An 18,565-nucleotide genomic window follows, 5' to 3' on the forward strand; every position below is an offset into this window, starting at 1 on the left:
GAGGTTTTTTTTTTTATTGGAGTTAAAATTAACGTAGATATATGACCGAACCTAACCAACCCTACCTAACCTAACCTAACCTATCTTTATAGGTTAGGTTAGGTTAGGTAGCCGAAAAAGTTAGGTGAGGTTAGGTTAGGTAGGTTAGGTGGTCGAAAAACAATTAATTCATGAAAACTTGGCTTATTAGGCAAATCGGGCCTTGCATAGTAGGCTGAGAAGTTCGTTCTGGCTACTAGGTACGACATATATATATATATATATATATATATATATATATATATATATATATATATATATATATATATATATATATATATATATATATATATATATATATGTATATATATATATATATATATATATATATATATATATATATATATATATATATATATTTATATATATATATATATTTATATATATATATATATATATATATATATATATATATATATATATATATATATATATATATATATATATATATATATATATATATATATATATATATATATATGACAGTGTCTGACCACGGTGGAAAATTGAAAAAGGAATTTTCTTAAGTACTTTCGTATATTAATACATCTTCACAAGGAGGATACTTCTGAAGGACACCCCTCGTTCTCTTTCTGAAGATGTATTAATATACGAAAGTACTTATGGAAATTCTTGTTTCAATTTTCCTCCGTGGTCTGACACTGTCACATTTTTAATCACGTGTTTATTTTCGTGACACACACACACACACACACACACACACACACACACACACACACACACACACACACACACACACACACACACACACACACACACACACACACACACACACACACACACACACACACACACACACACACACACACACACACACTGCTGACTGTACTCACCTATTTGTACTCACCTAATTGTGCTTGCGGGGGTTGAGCTTTGGCTCTTTGGTCCCGCCTCTCAACTGTCAATCAACTGGTGTACAGATTCCTGAGCCTACTGGGCTCTATTATATCTACATTTGAAACTGTGTATGGAGTCAGCCTCCACCACATCTCTTCCTAGTGCATTCCATTTATTAACTACTCTGACACTGAAAAAATTCTTTCTAACGTCTCTGTGGCTCATCTGGGTACTACGTTTCCACCTGTGTCCCCTTGTTCGTGTCCCACGTGTGCTGAAGAGTTTGTCTTTGTCCACCCTGTCAATTCCCCTGAGAATTTTGTAGGTGGTTATCATGTCTCCCCTTACCCTTCTGTTTTCCAGGGATGTGAGGTTCTGCTCCTTAGCCTTTCCTCGTAGCTCAATCCTCTCAGTTCCGGGACGAGCCTGGTGGCAATTCCGCTGAATCTTCTCTAACTTTGTCTTGTGTTTAACTAGGTATGGACTCCAGGCTGGAGCTGCATACTCCAGGATTGGTCTTACATAAGTGGTATACAGGGTTCTGAAAGATTCCTTACACAAGTTTCTGAAGGCAGTTCTTATGTAGGCCAGTCTAGCATATGCCGCTGATGATATTCTTTTGATGTGGGCCTCTGGGGACAGGTTCGGTGTGATATCAACCCGCAGATCCTTCTCTCTATTTGACTCTTGCAGGATTTCCCCTCCCAGATGATACCTTGTGTTCAGCCTCCTTCTCCCTTCGCCTAATTTCACCACCTTACACTTTCCCGAGTTGAACTTTAGCAGCCATTTTCTAGACCATTCCTCCAGTTTATCCAGGTCATCCTGTAGTCTCTGTCTATCTTCATCCATCTTGATTCTTCTCATAATTTTTGCATCATCAGCAAACATCGAGAAGAATGAGTCTATACCCTCTGGAAGATCGTTCACATATATTAGAAACTTGATGGGTCCAAGTACTGAGCCCTGTGGGACTCCGCTAGTGACATCTCGCCGCTCTGATGTCTCCCCCCCTCACCGTTACTCGCTGTTTCCTGTTGCTTAAGTACTCCCTTATCCACTGGAGCACCTTCCCTTTTACTCCTGCCTGTTGCTCCAACTTTTTTAACAGCCTTTTATGGGGTACTGTGTCAAAGGCTTTTTGGCAATCCAGGAAAATGCAGTCGGCCCACCCTTCTCTTTCCTGCCTAATTTTCGTTGCCTGGTCATAAAATTCTATTAAACCTGTGAGGCACGATTTACCATCTCTGAACCCATGTTGGTGGTGCGTTACAAAGTTATTTCCCTCCAGATGCTCTACGAGCCTTTTCCTCACAATCTTCTCCATCACCTTGCAAGGTATATAAGTTAAGGAAACTGGCCTGTAATTCAGTGCCTCTTGCCTGTCACCCTTTTTGTATATTGGGACCACGTTAGCTGTCTTCCAACTTTCTGGTAAGTCTCCTGTTTCCAGTGACCTGTTATACACCATAGAGAGTGGCACACTTAGTGCTTCTGCACCTTCCTTTAGTATCCATGGTGAGATTCTATCAGGCCCAACAGCCTTTGTCACATCCTGCTCCAGCAGACACCTTTTGACCTCAACACTGGTGAGGTCAAATTCCTACAAGGTTGCTTGGTTTGCCGCCTCCTCATTTAGTGCAGGGGCTTCTCTTTGTTCTATTGTGATGACCTCCTGGAATCTTTTGTTAAGTTCTTCACACACCTTCTTGTCATTCTCTGTGTATCTGTTCTCCCCTTTCTGCAGCTTCATCACTTGTTCCTTCACTGCTGTTTTCCTCCTGATGTGGCTGTGGAGCAGCTTTGGTTGGGTCTTGGCTTTACTCGCAATGTCATTTTCAAACTGTCTCTCTGCTTCCCTCCTCACTCTGATGTACTCATTTCTGGCCCTCTGGTATCTCTCCCTGCTCTCTGGTGTTCTGTTATTTCTGTAGTTTCTCCATGTTCTTTTACTCAGTTGTTTCGCTACCTTACATTCCTGGTTGAACCTTGGGTTTGTCTGTTGATTTTCGTTTTTCTCCTTTTGGACGGGGATAAACCTGTCTGCAGCTTCCTGGCACTTTTGGGTAACAAAATCCATCATGACCTGCACATTCTTGTCTCTAAGTTCTGTTTCCCATGGTATTCCCCTGAGGAAGTTCCTCATCTCGTCATATTTTCCTCTTCAGTAATTCAGTCTTTTCCCCTCCACTCCCATCCTTCGATAGGTTATCCCTACCTCTACCAAGTACTCAAAGGTCAGTACACTGTGATCACTCATTCCTATGGGGGCTTCAACTTTGACTTCCCTTATTTCTGACTCATTCAGGGTGAATATCAAGTCGAGTCTAGCTGGTTCATCACTGCCTCTCACTCTTGTGGGTTCCTTGACATGCTGGCTCAGAAAGTTCCTTGTTGCCACTTCCAAGAGTTTAGCTCGCCACGTATCTGCACCACCATGTGGGTCCCCATTCTCCCAGTCTATCTTTCCATGGTTGAAATCACCCATGATTAAGAGTCTTGAGCCATTCCTGCAGGCAACTGAAGCTGCTCTCTCTATTATATTAATGGTTGCCATGTTGTTCCTATCAAACTCCTGTCTAGGTCTTCTGTCATTTAGGGGAGGGTTGTAAATGACTGCCACTATTATCTTAGGTCCACCCATTGTTATAGTTCCTGTTATGTAATCTCTGAATCCGTTACAGCCCGGAATTTCCATCTCATCAAAACTCCAGTCCTTCCTTATCAGCAGGGCCACTCCTCCACCTCCTCTCCCTTCCCTCTCTTTCCTTACTATATAGTAGTCCTTTGAAAACACAGCATCTGTTATGACTCCTGACAATTTTGTTTCCGTTAGTCCTATTACATCAGGGTTTTCTTCTTGCACCCTTTCTGCCAGTTCACTTGCTTTATTGGTAATCCCATCAATGTTTGAGTACATTACCTTGAAGCTCACTTTCTTATTTCCAATTTCACCCACACTCCCTATAAGTGTAGGAGGTTGTTCTATGGTCATTGCTACTTGGGTAGGCTCATCCTCCTGTGAGGTAGTTGCCAGGGGTTCAGGGGGAGGTGGAGTGGGGGGTGGAGGGCTTAGGTCTTCCTCAGGCCTGCTTGGGGCAGGAAGAAGTCCTGGGGTGAGGGAGCAGGGATTGCCTGGGGAGAGGGCACGCCCTCCTGCGGCAAAGTTGACAGGGGTTTGGAGGGAGGTGGAGTGGGGGATAGAGGGCTTTGGTCTTGCTCAGGCCTGCTTGGGGCAGGGAGAAGACCAGGGGCTGGGAAAGCAGGGGCTACTTGGGGTAAGGGGAGGGGGGGGATTTGGGTTTCATAATGGGCATTATGCAGGGGCAAGGAAGGGTTTGTGCTGGGGGGTAGGGAGGGCCCTATTGGGTGGTGGGCTGGGGTGTTGCATTCCCCCCCTGGGGTTCCTGGGTTGCTGGATTGGGGTTCCCCACTCCCCTCGGGGATTGCTGGGTTGGAGGCTGAGGTTCCCTGGCTCTCTTCCCTCTCCTTGCGCCTTTTCCTTGCATCTGATGCCCTTACTATCTCGTCTCTGGTCATGTCCCTCTGAACATATACCTTTTTGTAGTTCCTTGCATGCCTCAGTTTGCTCTTCCTTCCTAGGATGTCCTCTTTGATGTCCTCGCTCTTGAATACTACCTTGATCAATCTCTTTTTGTCTCTGTTGTACTGGCCAATCCGGAAAAACTGTTCTATGTCTCGTTCAGCCCCTTCCATTCCTATCTCCTTTAATATCCCTGCCACTGCAGCTTTGTCTTTAGTCCTCGTTTCCTCCCTTGTAGAGCCCTCTTGTTCCTTGACACCTACCACTACTACAGCTCTTTTCCTTTCCATTAGCTGGCTTGTGCATCTAGCTGCCTCCTGTGAGGTTACTGCTTTCATTACAACTTCCTTGACTGTGGACATTGCTCCTGGGCTCTTGAGCATTTCAGCAAAGGTTGGGCCAATTGTAGGGGTCCCCTGCCATTGCTACATCTCCTGGCACCTGGGGGTTGGTCCCCTGGGCCAGAGTCTGATCAGGGCCTGTTTTTAGGCTTTTTATCTCCTCTTGTGCTGCACTTAGTTCTATCTGCAGCTTACATATAGTTTCCCTCAGGTCCTTCAATTCCCCACTGACTTCCTTCCAAGCCTTAGCAATCATCTCCATGAATGACTCGTCCAGTCCCTCTCCTCCAGCTTCATTCTGTTGCCTTACCATCCCGCTTGACCTGTGTGTGTGTGTGTGTGTGTGTGTGTGTGTGTGTGTGTGTGTGTGTGTGTGTGTGTGTGTGTGTGTGTGTGTGTGTGTGTGTGTGTGTGTGTGTGTCTGTGTGTGTGTGTGTGTGTGTGTGTGTGTGTGTGTGTGTGTGTGTGTGTGTGTGTGTGTGTGTGTGTGTGTGTGTGTGTGTGTGTGTGTGTGTGTGTGTGTGTGTGTGTGTGTGTGTGTGTGTGTGTACTCACCTATATGTACTCACCTATATGTACTCACCTATATGTGCTTGCAGGATCGAGCATTGACTCTTGGATCCCGCCTTTCGAGCATCGGTTGTTTACAGCAATGACTCCTGTCCCATTTCCCTATCATACCTGGTTTTAAAATTATGAATAGTATTTGCTTCCACAACCTGTTCCTGAAGTGCATTCCATTTCCCCACTACTCTCACGCTAAAAGAAAACTTCCTAACATCTCTGTGACTCATCTGAGTTTCAAGCTTCCATCCATGTCCTCTCGTTCTGTTACTATTCCGTGTGAACATTTCGTCTATGTCCACTCTGTCAATTCCTCTGAGTATCTTATACGTTCCTATCATGTCCCCCCTCTCCCTTCTTCTTTCTAGTGTCGTAAGGCACAGTTCCCTCAGGCGCTCTTCATACCCCATCCCTCGTAGCTCTGGGACGAGTCTCGTTGCAAACCTCTGAACCTTTTCCAGTTTCATTATATGCTTCTTCAGATGGGGACTCCATGATGAGGCGGCATACTCTAAGACTGGCCTTACGTAGGCAGTGTAAAGCGCCCTAAATGCCTCCTTACTTAGGTTTCTGAATGATGTTCTAACTTTTGCCAGTGTAGAGTACGCTGCTGTCGTTATCCTATTAATATGTGCCTCAGGAGATAGATTAGGTGTTACGTTCACCCCCAGGTCTCTTTCACGCGTCGTTACAGGTAGGCTGTTCCCCTTCATTGTGAACTGTCCCTTTGGTCTCCTATCTCCTAGTCCCATTTCCATAACTTTACATTTGCTCGTGTTGAATTCTAGTAGCCATTTCTCTGACCATCTCTGCAATCTGTTCAGGTCCTCTTGGAGGATCCTGCAATCCTCATCTGTCACAACTCTTCTCATCAACTTTGCATCATCCGCAAACATCGACATGTAGGACTCTACGCCTGTAAACATGTCGTTAACATATACAAGAAATAGAATTGGTCCCAGCACCGATCCTTGTGGTACTCCACTTGTTACTGTTCGCCAGTCCGACTTCTCGCCCCTTACCGTAACTCTTTGGCTCCTTCCTGTTAGGTAGTTCCTTATCCATTCTAGGACCTTTCCCCCCACCCCCGCCTGCCTCTCGAGCTTGAACAGCAGTCTCATGTGCGGTACTGTATCAAAGGCTTTTTGGCAGTCCAGAAATATGCAGTCTGCCCAACCATCTCTGTCCTGTCTTATCCTCGTTATTTTATCATAGAATTCCAGAAGGTTTGTTAGGCACGATTTCCCTGTCCAGAACCCATGTTGATGTTTGTTCACAAACCTAATGTTCTCCAGGTGTGCAACCAGTCGTAGCCTAATTATTCTTTCCAGTATTTTACAGGGGATGCTTGTCAGTGATACAGGTCTGTAGTTAAGTGCCTCCTCCCTATCTCCTTTCTTGAAGATCGGCACGACATTTGCCTTCTTCCAGCAACTGGGCAATTCTCCTGACATAAGTGACTCATTAAAGATCATTGCCAGAGGCACGCTGAGGGCCTGTGCTGCTTCTTTTAGTATCCGCGGTGATACTTTGTCTGGTCCAACTGCTTTAGTTGCATCTAGAGTTGTCAACTGTTTTATTACCTCCTCTGCTGTCACCTCTATATCTGATAGTCTTTGATATCTGTGTGTGTGTGTGTGTGTGTGTGTGTGTGTGTGTGTGTGTGTGTGTGTGTGTGTGTGTGTGTGTGTGTGTGTGTATGTGTGTGTGTGTGTGTGTGTGTGTGTGTGTGTGTGTGTGTGTGTGTGTGTGTGTGTGTGCGTGCGTGTGTATGTGTATGTGTGTGTGTGTTTATTGTGGGGGTGGCACGGTGGGAGGGGGGTTAACTGGTGGAGGGATGGAGGGAGAGGGAGTGAAAGGGAGAGGAGGAGTGAAGGGGAGTGAAAGGGAGGGAGAGTGAGGGCGAGAGGAAAGTAGGCAGAGAGGAAGAGAGGAAGGAGGGCAATCAGGTGGGTGAGGTATGGAGGGTCAGTCCCTGGGGTGAGAGGTGAGGTTGGCGGTAGGCTGGTTTGTGCGTGCGTGTGTGTGTGTGTGTTTACACTGGCGTGTTATGGTGAGGAGGAGGGGGGGGTAGGTCTAGTCAGTGGCGGTGTAATGTAACACACAGGTGTGAGAAACTAGTACCAAGCTGAGGCTCTTGAGCTTCTTTTTCGTATTTTAATTAACTTATGTTCAAAGCTAATTACTATATAAAAAACACTGTATACCTTGTATGACTGACTTTGAGAGGCACTCACCTCTGAGTAAGCATCCCACAGCACAATTAGGTGATTTATGAAGCGATGTCCACCTTAATTGTTGACGTCCCCGCCAGAGGTCCTCCCACGTGATGGTCCAAGCTCTTCCCTTCTCAGGCCTCTGGTGCCACCGTCTTGCCACAATCTCGTTCTTTTTCAATTTTTTTTCTTATCCAACGTTATAAGAATTCAATATGTTGCGTTATCACTGCATTGATGTACCCTTCATATGACCAAAAACTATGTTTTGGGCTCATTGGTACGTAAATATCCCGAGAATATTGAAGTAATTCGCGGACCGCCGTCCTACTGTGTTTGTTGGGTGGTGACTGTGACTCCAGAGATTTGGGTAGAAAAGAATCGACATCGTCAATCTACTAGCACTTAGAGAATCACCAAGTGGAAAGGCGACGACGGAGCACCATCGTCAACCATACATCATCATTACTCATCTAGTTGTGTGAGGGGGAATCATACTGGTATGTACCCCCTCTCTGGTCAAGTAATCAGGTGTACAGTGTGAGGTAAAATATTATCAAATTCTTGTTCAGGATAGTATATATATTTAAAATCTCGGTGTGGCTCATTCTGGGTAGAAGTTACTGCTTACGGGAACTAGTGACGCACGCACACGCACGCACGCACACGCACGCATGCACGCACGCACTCAAGCCCACGTACGTATGCATGCACACACACACGCACACACAGGCTAGAAGGGATTAACACCTTTCGTGGAAAGGAGATAAAACCTCTCATAATCCACCCCCCTCTCTTACCTGCTGTAAGCTGAACACCTCACCTCCTAGTAACCCCATCCCAAGCGCACACACGTTCTCTCTCTCTCTCTCTCTCTCTCTCTCTCTCTCTCTCTCTCTCTCTCTCTCTCTCTCTCTCTCTCTCTCTCTCTCTCTCTCTCTTGCTCTCTCTCTCTTGCTCTCTCTCTCTTGCTCTCTCTCTCTTGCTCTCTCTCCTGTTCTCTCTCTCTCTTGTTCGCTCTCTCTTGCTCTCCTTTGCTTTCTCTCTCTTGCTCTCTCTCCTGTTCTCTCTCTCTCTTGTTCGCTCTCTCTTGCTCTCCTTTGCTTTCTCTCTCTTGCTCTCTTGCTCTCTCTCTCTCTCTTGCTCTCTCTCTCTCTTGAAAAGGGGCAAAATGGCAGGAGGACGCACCAGGGACACGGGAAGCAGCCAGGGAGATCAAACGAAGGAATTGCTAACCCAAGTTCTGGAGGAATTCAGGAGGGAGATGAATGAAATGAGGATTACAATTAACAATCTGCAAAGTGAGCTGACATCAGCAAGGGAGGAGATCAAATCCCTCACAGAGAAAAATAAAGAGACCGAGCATCAGATTATCATCCAAAGGGAAGGTGGGAATGTTATATTGGAAGGAAATGCCTCTGTACCTGATACATTTGCGGATATACTGAAAAAGAGCTCAGAAGCAATGGACACAGTGAGGGAGGTAGCGATGCAAGCAGCTACGTCACAGGAAGCAGCAAGGTGCACCACTCAACTGCTGGAGAGAAAAAGATCAGTGGTAGTTTTAGGCATCAAAGAACAGGAAGTATCCAACAGGCAAGAATGGAATGGCAAGGACACAGAGGCAGTACATGGGCTACTGAAGGGGTTACAGATGGAAGGGGCTGTACATAACATTGTGAAGGTTTTCAGGTTGGGCTGGTACAAAAAGGACAGAAACCTACTTGTAAAGGTGGTGTTTACAAACGAAACCACGAAGGAGGACATTCTCGAAAGGAAGAGTCGTCTGCAGCATATGGAGGGATACAAAAAAGTATTCCTGCAGAGGGACAGGACGAAGGAGGAGAGAGCCAGGGCAGCAGAGGCAAGGAGGAAGCGCAGGGAGAGAGGAGCAAACCAGGAAATCACAGCCCTCAACACAACAGTCCCAGAGACAAGAGGAGAACCCAAAACCAGCATCCCAGCAACACCAGAAGGCGGGCAACACCACCACCCCCCTCTGCATAGAAACCCTCCCTTCCCCTCACCCTACCTGCCCCCACCCACCCCTTCCTCCCCCCCCCCAACCCGTTCTGACCCTGACACCCCTTCCCCATTCCCATCATGTTCCCCCCCTCCCACCTTTTCCCCATTCCCATCATGTTCCCCCCTCCCACCTTTTCCCCCCTGTCCCCCCTCCCCCTTCATCCCATACCCTCTCTATCCCTCCTCCCCCTCACCCCGTATCCTCCATGTCCCACCTACCTTCTTAACCCACACCCTACCTGTCCCCCCTTCCTTAAACCCCCACCCCCCACCCCAAAATCCTCTGAGACCCTGCAAACCACCTCTCAGATCCTCTCACCCACGGAACAGCTTCCCACACCAGCAGAATGCTTGCCAAGAAAGGGACATGAAAATGAACAGGAGAAAGTGAGCTTCAAGACGATGTACACTAACATAGATGGAATTTCAAATAAAGCAAGTGAACTTGGAGAATGGGCACTAGAAGAAAACCCAGACATAATAGCACTCACAGAAACAAAGTTAACGAAAATCATAACAAACGCAGTGTTTCCACAGGGCTACTATGTAGTGAGGAAAGAGAGAGAAGGGAGAGGAGGAGGTGGTGTAGCTCTGCTACTAAGAGAAGGTTAGAGTTTCGAAGAGATGGTAATTCAGAACTGTGAAGGTTTCCGTGACTACATATCAGGAACCATAGCAACTGGAGGACAGAAAATTATAATAGTAGTCATATATAACCCCCCACCGAATGACAGAAGACCCAGACAGGAATATAATAGAAACAACTTGGCCACCATATCTTGAGGTTATCTTGAGATGATTTCGGGGCTTTAGTGTCCCCGCGGCCCGGTCCTCGACCAGGCCTCCACCCCCAGGAAGCAGCCCGTGACAGCTGACTAACACCCAGGTACCTATTTTACTGCTAGGTAACAGGGGCATAGGGTGAAAGAAACTTTGCCCATTGTTTCTCGCCGGCGCCTGGGATCGAACCCAGGATCACAGGATCACAAGTCCAGTGTGCTGTACGCTCGGCCGACCGGCTACCATCAATATAATAGAAAGAGCAGCTTCTGTGGCTAGCAGAAACGGAACCAGACTTCTAATCATGGGAGACTTCATCCATGGTAAGATAGATTGGGGAAACAGAGACCCAAATGGAAGCCCAGACACATGGAGAGCTAAGCTGCTGGATGTGGCAACAAGAAACTTTCTAAGTCAACACGTCAAGGGACCGACAAGAATGAGAGGAGGGGATGAAACAGCCTTGCTTGATCTGATATTTACCCTAAATGAGTCGGATATAAGGGAAGTTAAGTTGGAAGCCCTCTTGGGAATGAGTGATCATAGTGTATTGAACTTTGAATATCTGGTTGAGCCGGTAATTATCACCCCCCAAAAAAAAACTGGGAACCAAAGGGCTGGCGTACCGAAAGGGAAACTATGAGGAAATGAATAAATTCCTATGGGATATACATTGGGACACAGAACTCGGAACCAAGTCCGTACAAGACATGATGGACTATGTCACCCAAAAATGTCAGGAGGCTGTAAGCAGGTTTGTCCCAGCCCGACAGGAAAAAACAAGAGAAGCAAAGGAGAACAAGAGAAGCAAAACAAGAGAAGCAAAATCCGTGGTTTAATAAGTAATGTATGAAAGCAAAGGAGCTGAACAAAAGGGCATGGAGGAACTTCCGTAATAACAGAACACCAGAAAGTAGAGAGAGATACCAGAGAACCAGGAACGAGTATGTCTGTGTGAGAAGAGCAGCTGAGAAAAGGTATGAAAATGATATAGCTAATAAGTCCAAGACCGAACCAAAGCTGCTACACAGTCACATCAGGAGGAAGACAACAGTGAAGGAACAGGTGATGAAACTTAGGGTGGGCGAGGACAGGTACACAGAGAATGACAAAGAGGTGTGCGAAGAACTCAACAAAAGGTTCCAAGAGATCTTTACAATAGAACAGGGAGATGTCACGGCGCTAGAAGAGGTGGCAGCAAACCAGGTGACCTTGGATAGGTTCGAAATTACAAGAGATGAGGTCAAGAAGCACCTATTGGAGCTGGATGTGAGAAAAGCTGTTGGGCCGGATGGAATCTCACCATGGGTATTGAAAGAGTGTGCAGGAGCACTTAGCTTGCCACTCTCCATAGTGTATAGTAGGTCACTGGAAACGGGGGACCTACCAGAAATATGGATGACTACTAATGTAGTACCAATATACAAAAAGGGTGACAGACAAGAGGCACTGAACTACAGGCCAGTGTCCTTAACTTGTATACCATGCAAGGTGATGGAGAAGATTGTGAGAAAAAACCTAGTAACACATCTGGAGAGAAGAGACTTCGTGACAACCCATCAACATGGGTTCAGGGAGGGTAAATCTTGCCTTACAGGATTAATAGAATTCTACGATCAGGTGACAAAGATTAAACAAGAAAGAGAAGGGTGGGCGGACTGCATTTTTTTGGACTGTCGGAAAGCCTTTGACACAGTACCCCATAAAAGGTTGATGCATAAGCTGGAGAAACAGGCAGGAGTAACTGGTAGGGCGCTCCAGTGGATAAGGGAGTACCTAAACAATAGGAAGCAGAGAGTTACAGTGAGGGGTGAGACCTCACACTGGCGTGAAGTCACCAGTGGAGACCCACAGGGCTCTGTACTTGGACCTATCCTGTTTCTGATATACGTAAATGATCTCCCAGAGGGTATAGACTCATTCCTCTCAATGTTTGCTGACTACGCCAAAATTATGAGAAGGATTAAGACAGAGGAGGACAGCTTGAGGCTTCAAAAAGACCTGGACAAGCTGCAGGAATGGTCGAACAAATGGCTGTTAGAGTTTAGTCCAAGCAAATGTAATGTAATGAAGATAGGGGTAGGAAGCAGGAGACCAGATACAAGGTATCACTTGGGAGATGAAATACTTCAAGAGTCCGAGAGAGAGAAAGACCTGGGGGTTGATATCACGCCAGACCTGTCCCCTGAAGCTCATATCAAGAGGATAACAGCAGCAGCATATGCCAGGTTGGCTAACATAAGAATGACCTTTAGAAACTTGTGTAAGGAATCATTCAGAACATTATATACCACATATGTTAGACCAATCCTGGAGTATGCGGCACCAGCATGGAGTCCATATCTAGTCAAGCATAAGACTAAAATGAAAAAGGTTCAAAGGTTTGCCACCAGACTAGTACCCGAGCTGAGAGGTTCACTTCGTTCACCTCTCTTCGTTGGAAGACAGAAGAGTTAGGGGGTACATGATCACCACATTCAAGATTTTCAAGGGAATCGACAGGGTTGATAAAAACAGGCTGTTTAACACAAGGGGCACACGCACTAGGGGACACAGGTGGAAACTGAGTGCCCAAATGAGCCACAGAGATATTAGAAAGAACTTTTTTAGTGTCAGAGAGGTTGACAAATGGAATGCATTAGGAAGTGATGTGGTGGAGGCTGACTCCATACACAGTTTCAAGTGTAGATATGATAGAGCCCAATAGGCTCAGGAACCTGTACACCTGTTGATTGACAGTTAAGAGGCGGGACCAAAGAGCCAGAGCTCAACCCCCACAAGCACAACTAGGTGAGTACACACACACACACACACACACACACACACACACACACACACACACACACACACACACACACACACACACACACACACACACACACACACACACACACACACACACACATATATATATATATATATATATATATATATATATATGTCGTACCTAGTAGCCAGAACGCACTTTTATGCCTACTATGCAAGGCCCGATTTGCCTAATAAGCCAAGTTTTCCTGAATTAATTGTTTTTCGACAACCTAACCTACCTAACCTAACCTAACCTAACTTTTTCGGCTACCTCACCTAACCTAACCTCTAAAGATAGGTTAGGTTAGGTTAGGTAGGGTTGGTTAGGTTTGGTCATATATCTATGTTAATTTTAACTCCAATAAAAAAAAAATTTACCTCATACATAATGAAATGGGTAGCTTTATCAATTTATAAGAAAAAATTAGAGAAAATTTATTAAATAAGGAAAACTTGGCTTATTAGGCAAATCTGGCCTTGCATAATAGGCTGAGAAGTGCGTTCTGGCTACTAGGTACGACATATATATATATATATATATATATATATATATATATATGTCGTACCTAGTAGCCAGAACTCACTTTTCAGACTACAATGCAAGGCCCGATTTGCCTAATAAGCCAAGTTTTCATGAATTAATATATTTTCTCTAATTTTTTTCTTATGAAATGATAAAGCTACCCATATCATTATGTAAGAGGTCAATTTTTTTTTATTGGAGTTAAAATTAACGTAGATATATGACCGAACCTAACCAACCCTACCTAACCTAACCTAACCTATCTTTATAGGTTAGGTTTGGTTAGGAAGCCGAAAAAGTTAGGTTAGGTTAGGTTAGGTAGGTTAGGTAGTCGAAAAGCAATTAATTCATGAAAACTTGGCTTATTAGGCAAATCGGGCCTTGCATAGTAGGCTCAGAAGTGAGTTCGGGCTACTAGGTACGACATATATATATATATATATATATATATATATATATATATATATATATATATATATATATATATATATATATATATATGTCGTACCTAATAGCCAGAATGCACTTCTCGGCCTACTATGCAAGGCCCGATTTGCCTAATAAGCCAAGTTTTCCTGAATTAATATATTATCTCTAACTTTTTTCTTATGAAATGATAAAGCTACCCATTACATTACGAATGAGGTCAATTTTTTTTTATTGGAGTTAAAATTAACGTAGATATATGACCGAACCTAACCAACCCTACCTAACCTAACCTAACCTATCTTTATAGGTTAGGTTTGGTTAGGTAGCCGAAAAAGTTAGGTTAGGTTAGGTTAGGTAGGTTAGGTAGACGAAAAACAATTAATTCATGAAAACTTGGCTTATTAGGCAAATCTGGCCTTGCATAGTAGGCATAGAAGTGAGTTCTGGCTACTAGGTACGACATATATATATATATATATATATATATATGTCGTACCTAATAGCCAGAACGCACTTCTCAGCCTACTATTCAAGGCCCGATTTGCCTAATAAGCCAAGTTTTCATGAATTAATGTTTTTTCGTCTACCTAACCTACCTAACCTAACCTAACCTAGCTTTTTTTGGCTACCTAACCTAACCTTACCTATATATATAGGTTAGGTTAGGTTAGGTAGGGTTGGTTAGGTTCGGTCATATATCTACGTTAATTTTAACTCCAATAAAAAAAAATTGACCTCATACATAGAGAAAAGGGTTGCTTTATCATTTCATAAGAAAAAAATTATAGTAAATATATTAATTCAGGAAAACTTGGCTTATTAGGCAAATCGGGCCTTGAATAGTAGGCTGAGAAGTGAGTTCTGGCTACTAGGTACGACATATATATATATATATATATATATATATATATATACATATATATATATATATATATATATATATATATATATATATATATATATATATATATATATATATATATATATATATATATATATGTCGTACCTAGTAGCCAGAACGCACTTCTCGGCCTACTATTCAAGGCCCGATTTGCCTAATAAGCCAAGTTTTCCTGAAATAATATATTTTCTCTAATTTTTTTCTCATGAAATGATAAAGCTACCCATTTCATTATGTATGAGGTCAATTTTTTTTGATTGGAGTAAAAATTAACGTAGATATATGACCGAACCTAACCAACCCTACCTAACCTAATCTTACCAATCTTTATAGGTTAGGTTAGGTTAGGTAGTCGAAAATGTTAGGTTAGGTTAGGTTAGGTAGGTTAGGTAGCCGAAAAACAAATAATTCATGAAAACTTGGCTTATTAGGCAAATTGGGCCTTGTATAGTAGGCTGAGAAGTGCGTTCTGGCTACTAGGTACGACATATATATATATATATATATATATATATATATATATATATATATATATATATATATATATATATATATATATATATATATATATATATATATATATATATGTCGTACCTAATAGCCAGAACGCACTTCTCAGCCTACTATTCAAGGCCCGATTTGCCTAATAAGCCAAGTTTTCATGAATTAATGTTTTTTTGTCTACCTAACCTACCTAACCTAACCTAACCTAGCTTTTTTTGGCTACCTAACCTAACCTTACCTATAAATATAGGTTAGGTTAGGTTAGGTAGGGTTGGTTAGGTTCGGTCATATATCTACGTTAATTTTAACTCCAATAAAAAAAAATTGACCTCATACATAGAGAAAAGGGTTGCTTTATCATTTCATAAGAAAAAAAATTATGGTAAATATATTAATTCAGGAAAACTTGGCTTATTAGGCAAATCGGGCCTTGAATAGTAGGCTGAGAAGTGAGTTCTGGCTACTAGGTACGACATATATATATATATATATATATATATATATATATATATATATATATGTCGTACCTAGTAGCCAGAACGCACTTCTCGGCCTACTATGCAAGGCCCGATTTCCTAGTAAGCCATGTTTTCATGAATTAATGGTTTTTCGACTACCTAACCTACCTAACCTAACCTAACTTTTTCGGCTACCTAACCCAACCTAACCTATAAAGATAGGTTAGGTTAGGTTACGTAGGGTTGGTTAGGTTTGGTCATATATCTACGTTAATTTTAACTCCAATAAAAAAAAATTGACCTCATACATAAAGAAATGGGTAGCTTTATCATTTCATAAGAAAAAAATTAGAGAAAATATGTTAATTCATGAAAACTTGGCTTATTAGGCAAATCGGGCCTTGCATAGTAGGCCGAGAAGTGCGTTCTGGCTACTTGGTACGACATATATATATATATATATATATATATATATATATATATATATATATAAATATATATATATATATATATATATATATATATATATATGCGGAAAATCCACAGAGAAATATGAAATGAGGTGAACGTTTCGGCTCTGTTAAAGCCTTTGTCAACACCAGACTGACTAAGGAGAAGGGAGAAGGGGGAGGATATATAGGCCGACACCTGACCAACCCATCCCTAGGGTTGGTCAGGTGTAATTAACCAAAAACAGGTATTGCTTAGCTTAGAATGGTCAAAGAGGATTAAGCGGTCAGAGAATAAGGATGAAAGATTAAAGAAAAGCCTCATGAACACACAATATATGAATATACAATTATAATGAGACATTGTAAGCCTCTCTATCAGAGTTGTTTCTTAAACTGTTGTGCAATATTATAACTTAAAAATGGATCAAGTTTGTACATTCCAGTACTAACATTAAGAAGATTTGGACACTGACTGATTAGAGCAGACTCAATCAAATTACGTTCCACGAAATCCCCACAATTGGTAATGCTTTTTGCCCCATTCCAGTTAATATTGTGATCGCATAAACTCGTATGTAGATACAATGCATTAGACGTTTGGGCAGTTCTAATACTATAAGCATGTTGTGACAACCGCAATTGTAAGGACTTTCCTGTTTGTCCAAGGTACACAGAATCACAATCATTGCAGGGAATCGAATACACACAACCTGCTGTATCAGGGGAGTTTTTTATTAAATTGGATTTGATCGTACTATTAGTGAACACCAAATTTATATTAAGTTTCTTAAAAATCAGAGACAATTTTTCAAGTCCACTCGCATAAGGTACCACCAATGAGTTAATAATTTTTGGTTTCGCCTTAGGAACGTGATTATAAAACGTACGCTTGGCTTGTACAAACGAGAAATCCAAAAACATCTTAGGATATTGTAAACTCTTCCCAATTTCATATATTTTAGCAATCTCTTCATCAAAAAACTCAGGGCTGCAAACCCTCAAAGCTCGTAGAAACATTCCTGAAAATACCATATTTTTGACCATTCTAAGCTAAGCTATACCTGTTTTTGGTTAATTACACCTGACCAACCCTAGGGATGGGTTGGTCAGGTGTCGGCCTATATATCCTCCCCCTTCTCCCTTCTCCTTAGTCAGTCTGGTGTTGACAAAGGCTTTAACAGAGCCGAAACGTTCACCTCATTTCATATTTCTCTGTGGATTTTCCGCATAAAATGATCAGTGTTTTGTGATCGTCAATTGCATATATATATATATATATATATATATATATATATATATATATATATATATATATATATATATATATATATATATATATATATATATATATATATATATATATATATATATATATATATATATATATATATATATATATATATATATATATATATATATATATATATATATATATATATATATATATATATATATATATATATATATATATATATATATATATATATATATATATATATATATATATATATATATATATATATATATATATATATACATATATATATATATATATATATATATATATATATATATATATATATATATATATATATATATATATATATATATATATATATATATATATAATAGCAGTACCCAGCCACAGCGTCTTTTCCCAGTCTCCAAGTTCTCCCCACCTTTCACCCCTATTTTGTCTTCCTCACTCCCACATCCCCTCGTCCTCCCAACCATTCCTCACTCCCCTGTCCCCTCGTCCTCCCTACCTTTACGTTCCCCTCCTCCGTCCCTTTGTCCTCCTCTCCATCTCCCACTCCACCGTACCCTCGACCTCCTAACCATTCCCAATTCCACCATCCCCTCGTCCTCCCCCACCATCTCCCACTCCCCTGTCCCCTCATTCTCCCCACCATCCCCCCCCCCCTCCCAGGTCCTCTTTTCCTCTGCACCATTTTCCATTCCCCTGCCCCCTTGTCCACACCATCTCCAACTCCCCAGTACTCTCGTCCACCCCACCGTACCCCCTCTCCTATCCCCTCGTCCTCACAACCATCCCCCACTTCCGTCGCCTCATCCTCCCCATCATTCTCCACTTCCTCATCCGATGCATTCCCAGATGATCT

Source organism: Procambarus clarkii, chromosome 42 (genome assembly GCF_040958095.1).
Source record: "Procambarus clarkii isolate CNS0578487 chromosome 42, FALCON_Pclarkii_2.0, whole genome shotgun sequence".
Lineage (NCBI taxonomy): Eukaryota > Metazoa > Arthropoda > Malacostraca > Decapoda > Cambaridae > Procambarus > Procambarus clarkii.